The sequence below is a fragment of the Diadema antillarum genome, unplaced genomic scaffold (assembly GCF_040938485.1).
Source record: "Diadema antillarum isolate AM-2024a unplaced genomic scaffold, OU_Dant_1.0 seq00000398_RagTag, whole genome shotgun sequence".
In the NCBI taxonomy this organism is placed as follows: Eukaryota; Metazoa; Echinodermata; class Echinoidea; order Diadematoida; family Diadematidae; genus Diadema; species Diadema antillarum.
Genome location: NW_027271389.1, coordinates 892,011 through 909,261, shown reverse-complemented (window position 1 = coordinate 909,261; position 17,251 = coordinate 892,011). Strand labels below are relative to the sequence as shown.

General features: G+C 41.0%; 1 protein-coding gene across 1 annotated transcript in view; it reads right to left on the bottom strand.

The window, feature by feature from the left end:
- LOC139732046 (long-chain-fatty-acid--CoA ligase 4-like) overlaps positions 1 to 16,718 on the bottom strand; it is a 40,457-nt gene extending 23,739 nt beyond the window's left edge. The window contains exon 1 of the mRNA XM_071642925.1: positions 16,415 to 16,718. The gene's annotated coding sequence lies outside the window, so the exon portion shown is untranslated. The remainder of the gene's footprint in view (positions 1 to 16,414) is intronic.
- Between the last annotated feature and the right edge of the window lie 533 nt (positions 16,719 to 17,251).

Genomic DNA, 17,251 nt, shown 5'->3' with positions numbered 1-17,251 from the left:
TGAATTCAACTACACAAATGACAAACTTTCAAAAGAAAAATTGCTGCCGGAAAATTAGTGACAAGCGCTTCATAGCAATGAAAATTTGTGACTGAATGACATTACCAGAACTAAACTTTCTTTGCATGTAATGAAATTAGAAAAGCCCTGTTTGGAAACAGGTTAGTAGCACCTCCCTGTTAGTAGCAAGCACTACTGTTGATGGATTTCTTGATAGAATTGGCACGTCTTTCAAAATTTCTTTATGCTTGAACATTTTTTCATCTATTTCAAACATACGCATGTTGCTAAGTCAGTCAAGTTTGACAACTGAGCTACAATATTTAATGGAATGCTTGGTATTCCAAGATACACTGTGCTGTTAAGGGATGGTATAGTTTTGGTTCCGTTGGGTCTTCAGGTTTCCAACTTTTTTGTGAGATGAGGAGAAATCTATCATGAAATATGAAGGTGCATACAATTCTAAGAGGAATTCAGAGTTTGTTTGATGAAAATTGTTTTTGAAATGGCAGAGATATCCAAAATCAAAAAGGTCTAATAAGAGATTAGGACTACTTGTACTTTGTTTCACTTTGTTTTTGGATATCACAATTGTATCTCAGCCATTTTGAAACAGATTTTTATCAAATAAACTTTGAATTCCTCTAAAAATTGTATGCTCTTTAATATTTTGTAAGCGGTTTCTAATTAAATCTCCCACCTCAACCAAAACTACACATGTATACAATGTTGTACACCAACTCTTTTAAACAGGCACAGATAGCATAGAAAGAGGGTTCAACACACATGCAAATACTGCAAAAAGAGGGGACACAGAAAAATGTATGACCACTGCATCATGCAAAAATCTCGCTCATTGTTGGCGAGTCATTGCCACCTTCTACAGCTGGTCATCTTGCCGTACACACATGTCAAGATGCTAGCAGGCCCTGGCAGAGTCAGCAGCAAGGGCAGAAGCAAGACTTGGTCTCAGATTGGATTTGAGGTGGCAGATCAATAGCCTTTTATTCGCACAGCAGTAAGTAAGGGCAATATTGAGGTTATGAGTGGCTGAAATTTCAATATTACCGTCAGAGCCATTTTCAGCTAACGACTGCCAAGTGTCATAAAGTACAACAAATTATTTTCTGTGGTAACTTTGCTGATCATCAGCAAAAATACATAATGTACACAAGGCAATATTTTACCAATTGAAGCATATTGAGTTTTACCTTTTAATTAATTCATCTTCCCAGTGTGTAAAGTTTTACCTTTTAATTGATTCATCTTCCCAGTGTGTGTTACTCACAGGCGAAGAACATTGTTACCACCCCCCCCTTCTCCTGCTATCTTAAGAGTAAATGTTTGCTTAGCTTTTGAAGACACAATGTTTTGTTTACACAGAATCCTACACTCAACAAGATATCCAAAGAATGTTTCTTACAATATGTACCTGATGTGTTGTAGTCTATATCTTTGAAGGCAAAGCATTCATGTTATGAAGAAACCAATCAACTGTTTCAAATTTTTGGCATCAAAATATTTCATTTCATCCAGACTGTTTTGAACAGATAACCTCATACACACACAAACAGAATTGTTCCTTGCCTGCAAAGTCTTATGATTACTAAGTGATAAATTACAATTGTACAATCGTAGGGAGCAGTGCAGACATTTGCTTAAAGTATTGAACAAGACTGTATAATCTTTTGAAAGATTTGTAAGAAATAATTAAAAAAACAAACAAACTCAGCTTTAGTCAAGGGAAGGTGCACTCCCATCAAATGGAAGAAGTTTGAATGAACACAAGAAACAGAATCACCTTATATAAAACTTGGAACCATTCACTTCCATCAAAATCAAGTTTGAATAAAACCCACTGAGAAAGAGCCATATTCCGTTGATCTGGAGAGAGTGCTGCCTGGCTCTGTACAAGATGGATCAATGAAGGCAGCACCATAAACCTATCAGTGTTTTCTTTTACCTGTACAGAGTGCACAGGTCTTAACAGTATTAATTGCATATTATCCATCAGACAATGTACTGCAGCTTGAAGTGTGCAAACGAGTAGACCTTCGAAAATTCACCTTTTGCAAATTTACACAAATGAAATTTGTTAAGAAATGTGGTATGACGGTATTCCTTACTCGCTGACATAGCCATTAGTCGCAATCTATCAATTCGACATCAAAACTGCCAAATAATAATCTAATCTTTCATACCTGAGAGCAGTCTAGCATTCAATAGGCATGCGTTCTTTGAACAGAATGGGACTAGAAGCACAAATATGGCAATCCCACTGGGTTAAAATCAGTACCGGTACATATTATACCTCGAAGACCTCATGGGAACACTAGCCAAGTGCTGCATCTAGACAGGTGCTCTGATCTATGGTACTATAAATAGTCAGAGGTTGATGTAAAGTGGCATTGCAAAGTTCCTGGGCATTAGGGCCATACGCACTCTTGACTAGAATTTGCAGCATCAAAATATTTTAAAATGCGACCTTTACGTAAAAGTTGCCCAACAACACTGCAACAAGCCATCTGAAAAATTGGCAGAAAAACCACACTGGGGTGTGATTTTTTTTTACCTTAGCGTGAAGTTTGCTGTGATGATTTGGAATGAGTATGTTCGTCACAGAGAAATCACTGTTTTTGTGACACGACTTCTGCTCCGATACCAACGCAGGCTAACTCCAAATGTGCAGCTCACAGGCCAGGTTACTGCTGCCACCATGGTTGTAGGCTGCATATCGCAGACTGCGAAACCAATCTGCTACAGTCGTGCACTTGTGTGGTAGCAACGATACTGCGATTTTTCATCCCATTGCAAATGGCAGCTTAAACACCACAATTTGTTAATGTTGTTTATCAACACTTCTCAATGAAAATGGGAATGTTGCTAAATCATTCAATTCCCCCTCCCCCCCCCCCCTTCCGATCCTATCATCACCTCTGTCATAGTGGTTCCGGAGTTTTTCGCAAGAAACTTCCCCACACCTCAGTCATATCCTGTTTCATAGTGGTCTCCTAAATCTGTCCCCCATTGGGGGAGAGCTGTAGTAAAGATAAACTTGAAAGTCACCTTGTGCTATGTTCAGCTGTACGACCTACCAGCTATGCGCATCTGACCCAACTGGTCAATCTAATCCCTTACACCCCCCCCCCCCCCCCCCCCCCCCAATTGGTGGTACTGGCACATATTGAACAACTGCGTTAACAATGCCTGCTGAACAATGCTGTATTTGCAACTTGCACACAATCATTGTCTACATTTGAAATGGCACCAGCCTACTTTCCCCCGTGGCCCGAATAAATAACTGTGATGGAGAGCTCAAATTTGTGTGACTAATTAGCATGTCCAGGCATACGTCTATCTGGATTGTAATTGTGTGGAAAACCATAAAGGAGCCAATAATGAATAGTGCAGATGGAACTGTAACATTACAAAGGACTCATCAAGCATGAACTCCTTTAAACAATATAATCAATTCGAAAAGTTGTTGGGGTCATAGAAGAACAAAGGTATTTCGATCAAGTGTGTACAGTTAAGAAGGCCACGTAGACAATGTACGTACAATATGTACGTTGTCAAAAGCTTTCATAAACATACACACTCATCACTCCCTTCAGAGCTAATACATGTACAAGTCAAGCATAACACTATACAATTTGTTTTGATATCTTAGGTCGCAATAATAGCATAGCATGCATGGAAAGCATAAAATCTTTCAAACACAGCAAGAAGAGTTTAACTGTAATTGGAACTGATCACTCACATAATTGAAATAATAATGTACCCACTCCATCCATGCCTTGGTATTTTAATACAATGTATGCTCCCATTTTCTTATCTAATTTCTCTTGAGGGACTTCTCTTGAGGGAATGCATGACTGGGTGCCATACATTGCCACATCTCTAGCTGACGAAATGACATCAAATTGCACATCGGGACTTCCCGACAATTTGCCGAGTGGTTGAATTTGTGACTGGAGTACAGTAATGAACAGAGAACAGAGAAATGTGCAATTTATGCACTTCACATTCATGTCGGGATGACAGTAAATATTTTCATGCTATCATATTTGCAAAGAGCATCTGACTGGTGGAAAAAAAAATTAAAATATATGGCATAGTATACAGAAGCTGCTTGTTCTCCCCACTCAAATTCTTGACAGTCACAAAGCAAAAGCTGCAGTGCAGTGCATGAGTGTGGGGCATCAATGCAAATGGGGCTCTTGATGTGAGAACATCCTTGTGCAAGACAGCAAGAGACCCACATAGGATGTGCAGAAAATATCCATCCCAAGTGACTCACTGTACACACATCACACCAACTGTTTGCAGGATTCTGGAGCACCTTGGCAGAATCAAGGGCACAATGCTCATACTAGGAATGTGCGACTATTTACAGAAACCGTCTTCCGTAGGAATACAGTGAAGGAAACTGACTTTCTTGTGTACTTTAAATAACTCTTCAGGTAATTTTACTGAGGACATGAAGTAGGGGCCATATATAGCCTACAACTGTATATGACTTAGGGTGGCAGCTACAACTGTATACTGTAAAATGAGGAATGTTCGCGTGTATTTTAATTTCGTGAATTTCGCGAGGGCAAGATTCGCGAAATTAAAATGCACGCCAAAGTTCTCGTCTACACTGTATGCATTGAATGCCAGTGGCCATTCGCGAAAATTTCATGCCGCAAAAAAGGCCGTCGGCTCCAATTGACGGAAGTATATATCATGTTTCTGTCCTGTTTAGACCCAATAGCAAAAGAATTCATGGGTGGCCCGCCTCATTTGCTGCCAACCAAGGCACAATCAAAAACCATAAATAGCACCACTCAGCGAATATAATGTGAATTAAAGCGTACGCTCATCAGGAACGTCTGACTCAAGTCAAGATCCTTCAGCTGTGTGTGTAGGCCTACTTACACAGAGATCAGATATAAAGCTACATCCAAAACGAGGAATGTTCACATGCATTTTCTATTTCGAGAATTTTGTGAGAGCCAAAACTAAAATGCCCGCGAAGGCTCTTGTCTACACTACAACCTTTATGCATTGAATGTCAGAGGCACTTTGCGAAAATTTCATGCCGTGAAAAAGGCCGTCCGCTCCAATTCATGAAAATTTCATGCCGCCAAAATATCACATTTTACAATACACAAAATTCCTTACGGGGATTCTCAAATACATTGTATATTCAAGCCGGGCCAACCTTCCCACTCCATGGTATCCCAACACTACTGAGTCTTTAAGGGGGAATGCTGGGGTAGCACTCAAATTGTAACAAGGCAAACATCAGGAATACATTTTGGAAGTACACAGAGTAAAATAAAAAGAGGTACAAGCATTTAGTTTCCTTGAGACAGTTCATTACCAAGGAAGGATCAATGTGTGCTTGTACATTGTAATTGTGGCAGATGCACTTGGATTTTTAATCAATCTAATTATCAATAACATAAGGACAGTGGTCCTTAACCGGAAGGATGAGCTCTATGGGGTGCCAAGTGTTGCACGGTTAATTTCGTTACAAAGTCAGTCATGATTGATTTCGTAATGAAATAGACCATGCGACACTTGGCGCCCCATAGTACAGCTTATCCTCGAATTTAGCTTATGCTCGAAGTTGAGGATCACCTTCTGAACATAACTATTGTGTTTCTGAGTGTGTTTGTGTGAGTGTGTGTCTGTCTGTCTGTCTGGCAACAGTGCAGAGACCTTGGATGTCACAATGCAGTCATATCGATTATCATGCTGTCAGTGACCTGAGGTTTTCATACAATCCCAATCAAACCAAACCACGCCACAATTACCAGATTGTTTGTGTGGTCTACATTCTCCAAAACATAGCCAAGGTCCCTGATCAGACCTACATTATATTTTCTAGGACACTGTGCATGCAAGTACAGCACAAAGACATGCCACTACTCACAAATAATAATTGCCGAACTGAAAGTCACATTCAGAGGTGTGTTGAAATGATGGTAGTTTCACCCACACACTCACTTCCATTGGTACTTTTGTGGTCCTTTTAATTTCTTATCCAGCCGGGAAGGCAGTGATAGTTAACTTGATTTTACTGCTCCATGCTCGTAACTTTTCATCCTACATAATTCTGTGGTAAATTCTTGAGCTCAGAATACGAATTGCATGATATTAAAGCTTGGGTGGTTGATCTGGAATATGGGCAAGTACAATTGTAGCAGTACTTGACAATGAAAGAGCACTCAGTGACGATAATCATATGTTATGCTCAATTTGAAGTGGTGTTCAGAGTTAACACCCTTCACTGGCAATCCGCCAGGAAAGAAAAAGGCATTAAAAAAGGGTATGCAAAGTCTGTTAATTTTGTGTGTGTGTGTGTGGGGGGGGGGGGGGGGGGGGACAACTTTTCACACAAAGTCAAATAACTTGTTCTATCCAGTTAGGCAGCTTAAATACTTTGTAACCAGACTATTAGCTCTCTGTTATAATGCATGTTTGTATTTTGATATATTTCATTTTTCCATTCATTGTTCAGTGTCATGGGAAATGATAACACCCATTCACTCTGCTCAACTTCAGGAATTTGTAACAAACGGGAAGTGAGATACTCACATCCACTTAACTAGTAACCTAACCTTTTCCTTGAGTCCAGATTCAAACAATATTCATTCCACTGACACGATAGCCAATACCTAACGGTACAAACTTGACTTTTTTAGAGGTTGCCTGCACTCTATATACCCTCCCCCCCCCCAAAAAAAAAAAAAAAAAATTATCCTGATAACACCACCAAAATTCAGTTCTCGAAAAACTTGACTTCTGACCTACATATGTACCTATCGTCAAGCTGTTGAATGTTGATTTGTATGAATTCCCTCACAACCCCCTCCATCCCCCCCCCCCCCCCCCCCAATAACAAGGCAGGAAGGACGCGAGTTTCCTATGACATCCAGTGTGGTTTCAAAATGTCATTGAGCATCATTCATGAGTCAGAGCCCCTTATCCCCGCTAGGCACAAGGGCACAGGGTGGGTACATACCCATCTGAATTTTTGACAGTCATATGAGAGTCACCTCCAGACGAGGCTCAGCAGGCCTTGTGTGGTGTCGTGAGTATACATCTGACCTTTGTTTGACTTTGACGGTGATATACAAGCATCACACTGCATCAGCAAACAATGGAAATCCAGTTTGGGAGGGAAAAAAATATGCAAGAAAAGAAAAAAAGAGGATGGGGCAGTAAGTGCTGGTGCTCCCTACTAGTCCTTCATAAATTTGAATAGTACACAGCAAGCAAGAAATGATCAGTCAAAACAAATATGCACATCCTTGAGTTTGCGTAAATCTGGACAGGTCGCAATGTCAAGTATGAGGCCCAGTACGAGAGCACAGGGGCAGACAATGAGACTTTGTGGGTGTACAGTAGTATCACCCCGAGCAACAGTGTACATGTACCTTTGGGGGGGTACTGTCATAGACAATGGCCTAGATGGAAATGTCACAGAGACTCTCTGAAGACGAATTTGCCTACATTGTGGGCTGCATGTGCAAACACGATGTAGAAAGCGCAATACTTCTTCCTCAGTCTGGATGCATGGTCCCTCTGCAAATTGAAAAACCCATTTTTGCCAGTTGGCACTTGTACCTTGGACCATATAGACAAGTCTACAAATGTATGTGCCAGTGCTACCAACGAGCATGACAAATTCTCTGACAAGGGTGTGTTTTTCTTGCTGCATGCATGGAAGTAGGATATCCACACACTTGTAAGCACTGGTGAAGAAATTGTGAGAGTCATGTGCATTTCTTTTCATGTGTTTACTTGGAAACCTGCAGCAAGTCATCAATGGGAAAGCTCACAAAGTGACATTGGAAAGCAAACAAACCATATAAGTACATTTGGATTCAAGGTAATCCCGGTTTCGTAGGGAAATCATGCTTTTTGGCACGTAGGAAAAAAGGTCATAAAGCCATACCTCTCATGTTGACACTTCACAAAGGAAGAAGGAAGAGTTTTGCACATTATCCCAGGCATTACTACAATATGTCTGTGTGTACTCTAGGCAACTTTATTTCTGAAAATACCAATATTTCAGGAAAAATCCTTGAGGAACAAGAAAAAGTTGTTACTCTTCTCTACCTACAAAGTGTAAGGACAGCTCTGGCATGATCTTACCTGGTAATTACAATGTAGACTGTGTTATGTCTAAAGAGCCACCTATACATAACGTGCATACACTTCTTTATAAAGCCACGCTATTGGTGTCTTTCAAGAGAAATTTAATCTCAAATGCTGCCATGATATTGTAGACATTGGTTGATACAAATGGTGTAGGTCACCAGAAAGCAAATCACCAAAAGGGATTCATGGTTAGTCAATCAACGTAATGAGACAATGACCTTTGCAGAAGCACAAGGTGAAACAAACGGAAGCAACTTCATTACATGTATTTAAGCAGTAGCAAAGTACATTCTGCACATTGATTGGCAATTGGAATGATCAATTTTGACAGGTATAAGAGGCTGAATGATCAATACTACACTATGAAGCATGAAGTGGAATGTGTTGGAAACTGGCCAGAAAGTCATCTAGACACTCTATAGGAATCCTACAGAGACGAAGACACAGTCTTTAGCACGTACATTTGTACCTCTTCCAAGAGCAGGTTCACTATGACTTCACAGCTTCATACTCCTCCATTTCCCCACCCCATCCCCCCATCCCCTCAGCCCCCAGCCCCCCATAACATCAATGACATTAAATTCTTGGCAGAAACCACACCCCTTCCCTCATGAACACATAAGGATGCTACATGCACACTCACATGAGATGCATACCACTTCTGCTGCACGGAAAACTACATACATTTATCTGAAGAGCAAACTTCCTATAGATGAGCATTACCAAGGTATACGTTTATCGAGTATAGTGCACTCATGTTAAAACGAACACAGTTACAACGAAATATCGGTCACATCAAAATAAAATTTCAGGCAGCAACATTTTCCTCTCTCTGTTTTTTTTATTGTTTGTTTGTTTGGTTTCTTTATAGCAAAAATTTCTACATAACGAAAGAAAATTGCCAGTCCCAAGAACTTCATTATAGAGGGAGTCCACTCTAGTGCCTTTTTAGGTGTCATAACACGTGACATCCCTGTATGATATCTTTCATATTCGCAGTCTTCAGAAGAATTGAATGTCATCGAAATGCCAGTTATGGAGACAACAGAATTCTCTAGATTCTAATACATGTGTAACTCACTCTGCAGTAACTACTGTGTGCGCCAAATACTTCGCAAGGTTTTTATTTTTGCAAATTTCGTGAGTCATGTGCTATTTGCGAAATTACAGATACGTGAAAATAATGACTCTGATCCCGATATGAATGTGATGCACACTTTCTCCATTCAGTACAGTTCTCCACGATCACGAATTTAACCACCCACGAAATCATTAAGAAGTCCTAATTCATAAAAATTTACAAAAAATTGTAGACTCGCTAAATATACAATGCTGTATAAGTACACACAGCCCTGTTGCTGTACAGCAAGTTGCGACATGACGGGGTGTACCAATCGCTGTCAAAACATCAGTCTACTTAGTACGATGACATGGATGTTGAATTACAATGTAAAGGCAAAGCATAGTTCTGGTAAGGGCCTGAGAACCCGTCTTGCACCATTTTTTATTTGCTTGCAATATATCGTAAGGGTCTACCAAGAAACTTACCTGGCTGATGCGATTTCCCAGGATGATGAGTAGTTTTGGAGTATTTTGAAATTAAAAGTATAAAATGATAATAGTCGGTATACCGACTTTTATTCCATGGAGGATCCAGGCTAACTTGGACTCGGGAACAACTCAGTCCTATTTCAGACAATTTACCGCAGTTCAGAATCGCCATATTTTATACATAGGCACACATGCATTTTGTATGCACATCAAAGAGGTTCTATTCTAGTTCTAACCTCTTTGATGCATGCGTTATACCAACTCAGACCCTAGCTGTGACCAGCCAGAACGTGAAGCCCTCCCATACCAAAGTGCAACTGTACAATTCAGAAGAACAAATCGGCCCCGCCGTCAAAGCGAGGCCGAGTTGTCCCTGAGTCTGAGTTAGCCTGACTCCGATTGGGTGAGTGCGCCAAGATTGCGACTCTGGTGAACCTTTTTGGTTAAGGCCAAGTAAAAAAAGATAGTAGTTTCTCGTCCGGGTTTTTTGAGCAGGGCGATGAGGGAGGTCCTTACTATTTGATATCTTACTATTTTTTCGAGGATTGTCAAAATGAAAGTAATATGAGTTTCTCGTCCGGTAATTCTGAGAAAGGTAACGAGAGAGGGCTTTACTATTTCTATATCCAATTTATGAAATGAAATATCACTCTGGTAGCTGTGTTATGAGAGACCAGGTCTCAAGCGTATGTCTTGCCTGCACTCTGTGCATTTTCAAACAAATAGATTATGTACCATACTTGAAATGAAACTTCATGCATGCAGAAATACATTTGCTTTTTCTTTCCACTACAGATGTCAAGGGAAAATGACCATCTTAATACTGGTATTTAGTGTTGTAATGGCATTTCTGATACCAGTGTACTTGCAATTCTGATGTATTGTGCTATTAAATGAAACAGGTATAAAACATGTCTTTCAGCAAAGAATGTACGACTGAAATAAATTCCATGATATTCAAAACACTGCTTTATTCATCATTGGTGTTTGTGACTTTTTGTGTCCACACAGCTGGTATGTATCTGCATTTCTTCACAGTACAATTGTAGCACATGCAACTGGAAACTGGCTTGTACAATTGCAGATGGATGTCAAAATGATACTGATATGGCATTATAGCATTAAACATTTAAAGATGTTTCTTAATGTTCCAAAAAGACATTTGATAATCACTCATCATTTGGATGATGAATGATTGTATACCACACTACAGATGATACGACTCACGGCCGTGTCCGTGAATTTACATCGTAAAGAAAAGTATCCCGCAGAAATACGAGACAAACCAGAATCCGTGGAAAAGTTATTTATTTTGTAGATACAATTGTACACCCATTTGATAATTCTACATTTGCTGGAAAAGTGCATTCATTTTACTTGGGTACCTAAGGGGGGGTCACCGTGCATCCCCCCCCCCCCCCCCCCCCCCGGGACTCCTCGAAACTTACATTTTTAGGATCCTCATGACATACCAAAACATAATCAAGATGTTAACAGGAATGAAAAGTGGCTGTTCTAGGTGAAATTTAATGTATTCTATTGTTTTTCATGATTTCTTATGTATTTCTTTGTTTTTCAACTTTTTCAACTTTTGTTTTTTCTTTGTTTTTCTATGGAAATTGTCACTGACCACTTTTCTACCATAATTAGCACAAAACTAATCAATGAAAGTGATTAATTGTAAAAATAATCAGGTTTTCATGACCTTCATGACAGAGCACCTGTTTTCCATAGGAAATGTACACAAAATCACAAAATTGTGCCCGTTTTGGGGGACATTCCCTTACAATAACGGGCGTGACTTCACAAAAGTATACGCGGATGTTGAAAATTTGGTCTCGAAAGTTGCGTGAGACTTGAACAAAACAAAGTCAAGTAAGTTTTGAGGAGTCCTGGGGGGGGTGCACGGTGACCCCCCCCCCCCCCCTTGGGTACCCTACTATGTAGGCCCTACATGTAAGCACATATATATTACATACATACATAAGGACGGAGGGGGGGGATCCACCCCCACCCCCCCCTGCACAACACTGCACACACATGCACATAGTCACAATGACATGAAAATGTATACAAACTCGATACAATCCTCACAAGCATTTTTACAGTACAATTCATCCGCTTGAAATATGAGAAACGGGGAAAAATACGAACAATGCGCGAAATATGCGTGGAATATCAGCGATTGATCGCAAAAATGTTGCCGCTATCACGTTCACGACGTACCGAGTGCACCGTACATCACAGCTAGCCCAGGCCCGCCCGGGTGCCCGCGCCCATCCAACTGGTACAGTTCGACTGCTTTGTGGGTCATTCCTTCTTGCCGAGCTCGCAGTGTGAAATGCATGCATTATTACATACGCACTAAGCTACAGCTGTACTACAGCTAAGTAGAGGACGCAAGGCGTAATTAGAAATGAGACATCACGATTGGTAGGTAGGTGAATTGTCGATTTCTTTTTTTCGGCGGCCGAAAAAATAGTAAATATAAAAAAAGTTGATGCGGCAACTGAAAATCGATGCGGGCGGGGAGCGGGCTGGGATGAGAATTATGAATTTCTTTGTATTTTCAGCGCCATTTTGAAAATAGTAAATAGTAAAAAAATCGATGCGGCGGCCAAAATCGATGCGCGCGAGGACGAGAAACTGGTTTCTTTTTTTACTTGGCCTAATATTACGCATTTTCGTTGTTACCCACTGTATATCTTGTTATTACAGCATTATTCTACACATTTCTTAGGCATTTAGTGTACATTTTGTAGCAAAATTTGACAGTTCTGCAGGCTAACAAGAACCATGTTTTACCTTTAACCACATTATGTTAAGAACCTCAGACCGATGTGTACTATAATCTAATTGTGATCATTCAGATTGGTGTTATTGATAATGACTTGTAGTAACACAATATATACAACCTGCCGAAAATGAAGATCTATTGCGTTGTCTGCTCACTGTACAATTTGTAGGTCACTTTTCTCCCAATGATTACCCCTGGCATGGCCGTAGTAAAGGCTGAAATGACCCGGAAGGTTATCGCTGCATTTCAAAAGGCCAGGCTGTTATTAGCCATGCTGCGGTACACTCAAGGCACCAAGCAGCATGTGACCTTGATCTCTATAGATCAGTCGCACACTCGCAGAAGCGATCGCTGTACAACTCCAGAGCACTTTTGGTCACGTATGCGCACAACCTTGCATTGATCGTTCAACCCAAAGCGGGAAGACAGTTTGGCTAGACTTCCATGAATATGTACCCCCCACTAAAATTGAAAAAAAAAAGAAGAAAACATATTTAGTCATAAAATACATTTTAATACAATGTACATCTATGTCTACAGGTAGAAATAGTGGCAGAAATTACTTAAAACCTATAAAAATGTAATAATAGTGAAAATACTCATCGACTCTATTTCACGTAGGTGGGACTAACATTACGCTCCTAGTGTTTAATTTTAATTTTTGTGCGTACTTTACAGCCAATCGTTTGTTGTGAAGTTTAAGCGATAGTGCCACGTCATTTCCTTCCAAATTAAGCTCCTGCTATCTAGTTGTAAAAAAATATGAATTCTGATGTTACTAGATTATAATTGGGAGCGAAATGTACAGTTCAAAGACTGATGCGATGGATGGACACCGTACTTTGCTCTGTGTACGCGTTTGCACGTGCATCGCTTGATTGAAGGTACATTGTAACTCGCCCTTATTTACTCACCAAAATTATTAGACAACTTGGCCGTGACCAAAATGCAAATCAACACGAAGAATGCCAGTAGTCAAGATGCATGTACAGGTCTACGGTCAGGATGTAAAAATTCTATTTCGATGGTTATGTTAACATTACAGCTTATAATTAGGGTTAGGGTCAGGGTTAATGCTAGGGTAACGTTGATCCCGCAGTCCTAGGGTTACGCGGTCCCGGTGTCCTAGGGTGACGCGGACCCCGGTGTCCTAGGGTGACGCGGACCCCGGTGTCCTAGGGTGACGCGGACCCCGGTGTCCTAGGGTGACGCGGACCCCGGTGTCCGAGGGTGACGCGGGACCCAGTGTCCTAGGGTGACGCAGACTCTGGTGTCCTAGGGTGACGTGGACCCGGTGTCCTAGGGTTAGGGTCAGGGTTAGTGTTAGGGTAACGTTGACCCAGTGTCTTGGGGTGACGCAGACCCTGCTGTCCCTAGGGTGACGCCGACCCCTGTGTCCTAGGGTGATGCGGACCCCTGGGTTACGCGATTCCCTGTGACCTAGACTCCTTCTATGGTTTTCATTTTATGCACATTGTATAACGTTTCAATTGCCTGAAAAACAGTAAAAACTAGAAGACGTCTGAGGTCAGTCTGTGCTGGGGTGAAACTTCATTTGCCGAGACTGCACAGTATTACGCAAAACAATACAAGGCAGACGACTCGGAGGAAAGTATGTACACTGTAAATAGCCCCATCTACGGCGAGCATAACTAATTGATGCATTGTATATTAATACTCATGAATTACCTCTGCCTTGCAACTCATCGTGCAGCACGATAGTGAGCGCACTGGGCTCAGATACTCATGATACTCACGACAGTGAGTTTGAGTCCCGGACCCGACAATGTTTTGTCAAAATGTTGCCTTTATCAACTAGAGTAAAATATTCCGTTTGCGGCAGTTTAAACATTGTTAAGGGTTTTTCCAACTTGTAAACAAATCAGGCAAATTATTTCCAACCATTTCATATATCATAGACAAGATTATTCATAAACGCAATTGTTTTCATCAAAGAAATTTACCATTGACCAACGCAGTTTTCATGATTCACCAGGGCAAAACCCGGCACAATTTTCGCCGATAAGGGCGATATGCGACGTAGTATTTCTGCTTGCGGCACGATGTGCAATCCCTATGCAATACGCGCGTGCTCCGCGATCTTTAGCTGAACGCCTTCACGTCTCGCGAACATTGCGTAAGCGCCAATTCCCATAACGAAAGCATGTGAAAATAGCGGGCGCATATGCATTGGCCGCAAAGAAGATCGCAATTCTGGCGATGTTGTTCATGTCTTTCTCGTGTTTTTCTGAATTTTTCGATGGTAACATCCACTTTCCGAACAAAAATGGCGGCCCACATCGGCTCGCGAAAGTTCTATTTTATGTGAGGATACGTTTTCAAAATCCATGAGCATCGGGAAAACGACAAAAAATCAAGTTTCTTGGACCATTATTTCTTAACTGTTATGTTAAGAAGTACCGAAAATTTTATTTTGGATGCGATATGTTGTCATTTAGGTGAGAAAATTTCACTTTCGTCAGAGATCGTGCCCATTTTATCGGTTGGTTTTTGTTGATTGCTAGTGTGTAAGTATATGTGTAGTGTGCATGTAACAGTGCAATGATGTGTTTAGCGGTATATTACCGTGTACGTTGTACCTGCCGCGAACGGCTGCACGGCCGCTTACTGCCGCAGTTACTCTATGTCATGTTTGTCTCTACAGGTACATTGCAGGAAGTCCACTGGAGATGGTGATTGTCATAAGGAGAGACAGAAAGAAGGAGAAAGGGAAAGAGAGAGAGAGACAGAAGGAAGGGGATGTGAGAGAGAAAACTTTTTTTAAATATATTTTTTTCTTTTAGAAATAACCCCCCCCCCAAAAAAAAAAAAATACAATGCCCCATTTTTTACTCAAACCCCATCAAAATTATCGCCCTTTCTTAGAATGTCAACCTAGAGCTGTTTTCACGCAATTTCAGTGGGGGTAACAGGCATTATCGTGATATAGTCCCCACCTAGATCCCCACCACAGTGCGCGTGCACCCGTGCGTTTAGGGTTAGGGTATAGGGTTAGATAGGGTTTATTTAGTATGGACACGCAGCGGTGGGGACTATATCACGATTATGCCGGGGTAACATATGGAAGTCTTTCCAACAGTTTATTTTGAATTGTGCAGCGATGATCAGGATTTGCAGCTAGTTTTGCTCCGTGGACCGTGCTCTTGTGTTGGAACATAGAAATTTTCAACAGCTTTGTAGCTGTGTTCTGATAAAAATGGGCAATGAATTACGGCCACCATGGGCTAACTCTGTCTACAACTTCAAGTACAACACAAGCCAAGTTCAGGTGATCTCATTTGACATCAAAAAGATGGTCCGTGGGGAAAAAAAAAAATGTGGTGGGTAAAATTACTTGGGTTCGCTCCGTACTGCACCGCATGCTGCACTGCCAGATACAGATCTAGACTACAACATGTAGATTCTAACCCTGTTAGATTATGATACTTGAGAAGTCTTGCATAAATCCCATTCAGCATCCTCCGACACACACCGACATGCCCGATATGTGACATGTGGGTCACCTGCATATTGCATTATCCATTGGCATTGCATTGGGCCATTGGCATTGCAACCATAAACGATGTCGTGAAGCCCCTCATGCATGCACACACACCGATTCATCAGCAGGCCTACCACCACGGTCAATTGTATCAAACAGCCAACAATCTAAAGTGTTATAACACTGAGATTTACGTTAAGCCGCACATTGTTTACGTATTATCCACAGTAGAACATACTTACTGAAAATGGGAAAATGAAATTAGAAACCGTTAGAAAATGGTGAGATAATATTTACTTTCGTCCGTTCCGAGTGATTAGATTAGAAATGGTTTAAAACGACAGTTTTAGCCATGTGAAAAGCAATGGTGAGTGAAAATAAAAGGCGGGTGCAAAATAAAAATGTACCGGTAAAAATGTGTCTCTTCTTCTTTCAGTCTTGCTCGAATTTCTTGCACAGCCCAGTTGTTTGGTTGTAGATTACTTGTAGCAGTTGCCCAAACAGACGTCCCTCACAAATGAGTTAATAGGAGTAATGTGATTCGTTTGACACTGCTCGTTGTTCAGATCCTATTTTCGTTTCACCGTTCCCAACACAGCCGCATCGTACCGCGTCGTCGATCGCGTATGCTTACTACGCTTTGCCTGTTTTTAGTGTGTGGTGAATATTGACAATGCGCATCTAAGGCCACGCTATCACATGTGGTATGGGATGCGGGTGCGCGGCAGTTGGCACGCATGTTTAGTCATCTTCTGATGGCAAGAGAATCACCTCATCGCATCCATCCATCACTACCACACTCAGCTCTTCGAGAACGTCATAAACAGAGGGCGTACTCCGTACTACGCCACAACAGATGAATATGCATGATTTCACTCATGGGTACTAGTATGACCTTTTTTCTTCTCCATTTTCACGTTTTGTTCATCAAAGTGTGTCTTTTCATGACGTTGTTTAGATACAGGATATACAATATTGCACTATTATTGCATTTCTTCACAAAATGCCATCAAAGGACGCAGGGAAATGTGAGTGAAAATGCCTATAATTAACCAGCATTGTTTCAAGACGGTATTGAAAGGGAAAGTTCGAAAAGTTTGTTGAACCCGCTAGCGGAAATGAATGTGCGTAGTCTACAATTCCGGGAAGAGTTGGATCAGTGTCTGGCAATATTATATATATTTTTTCTTCAAAGTGATACAACTAACACAGTATCCACAAGAACTACATAAAATTTATACACC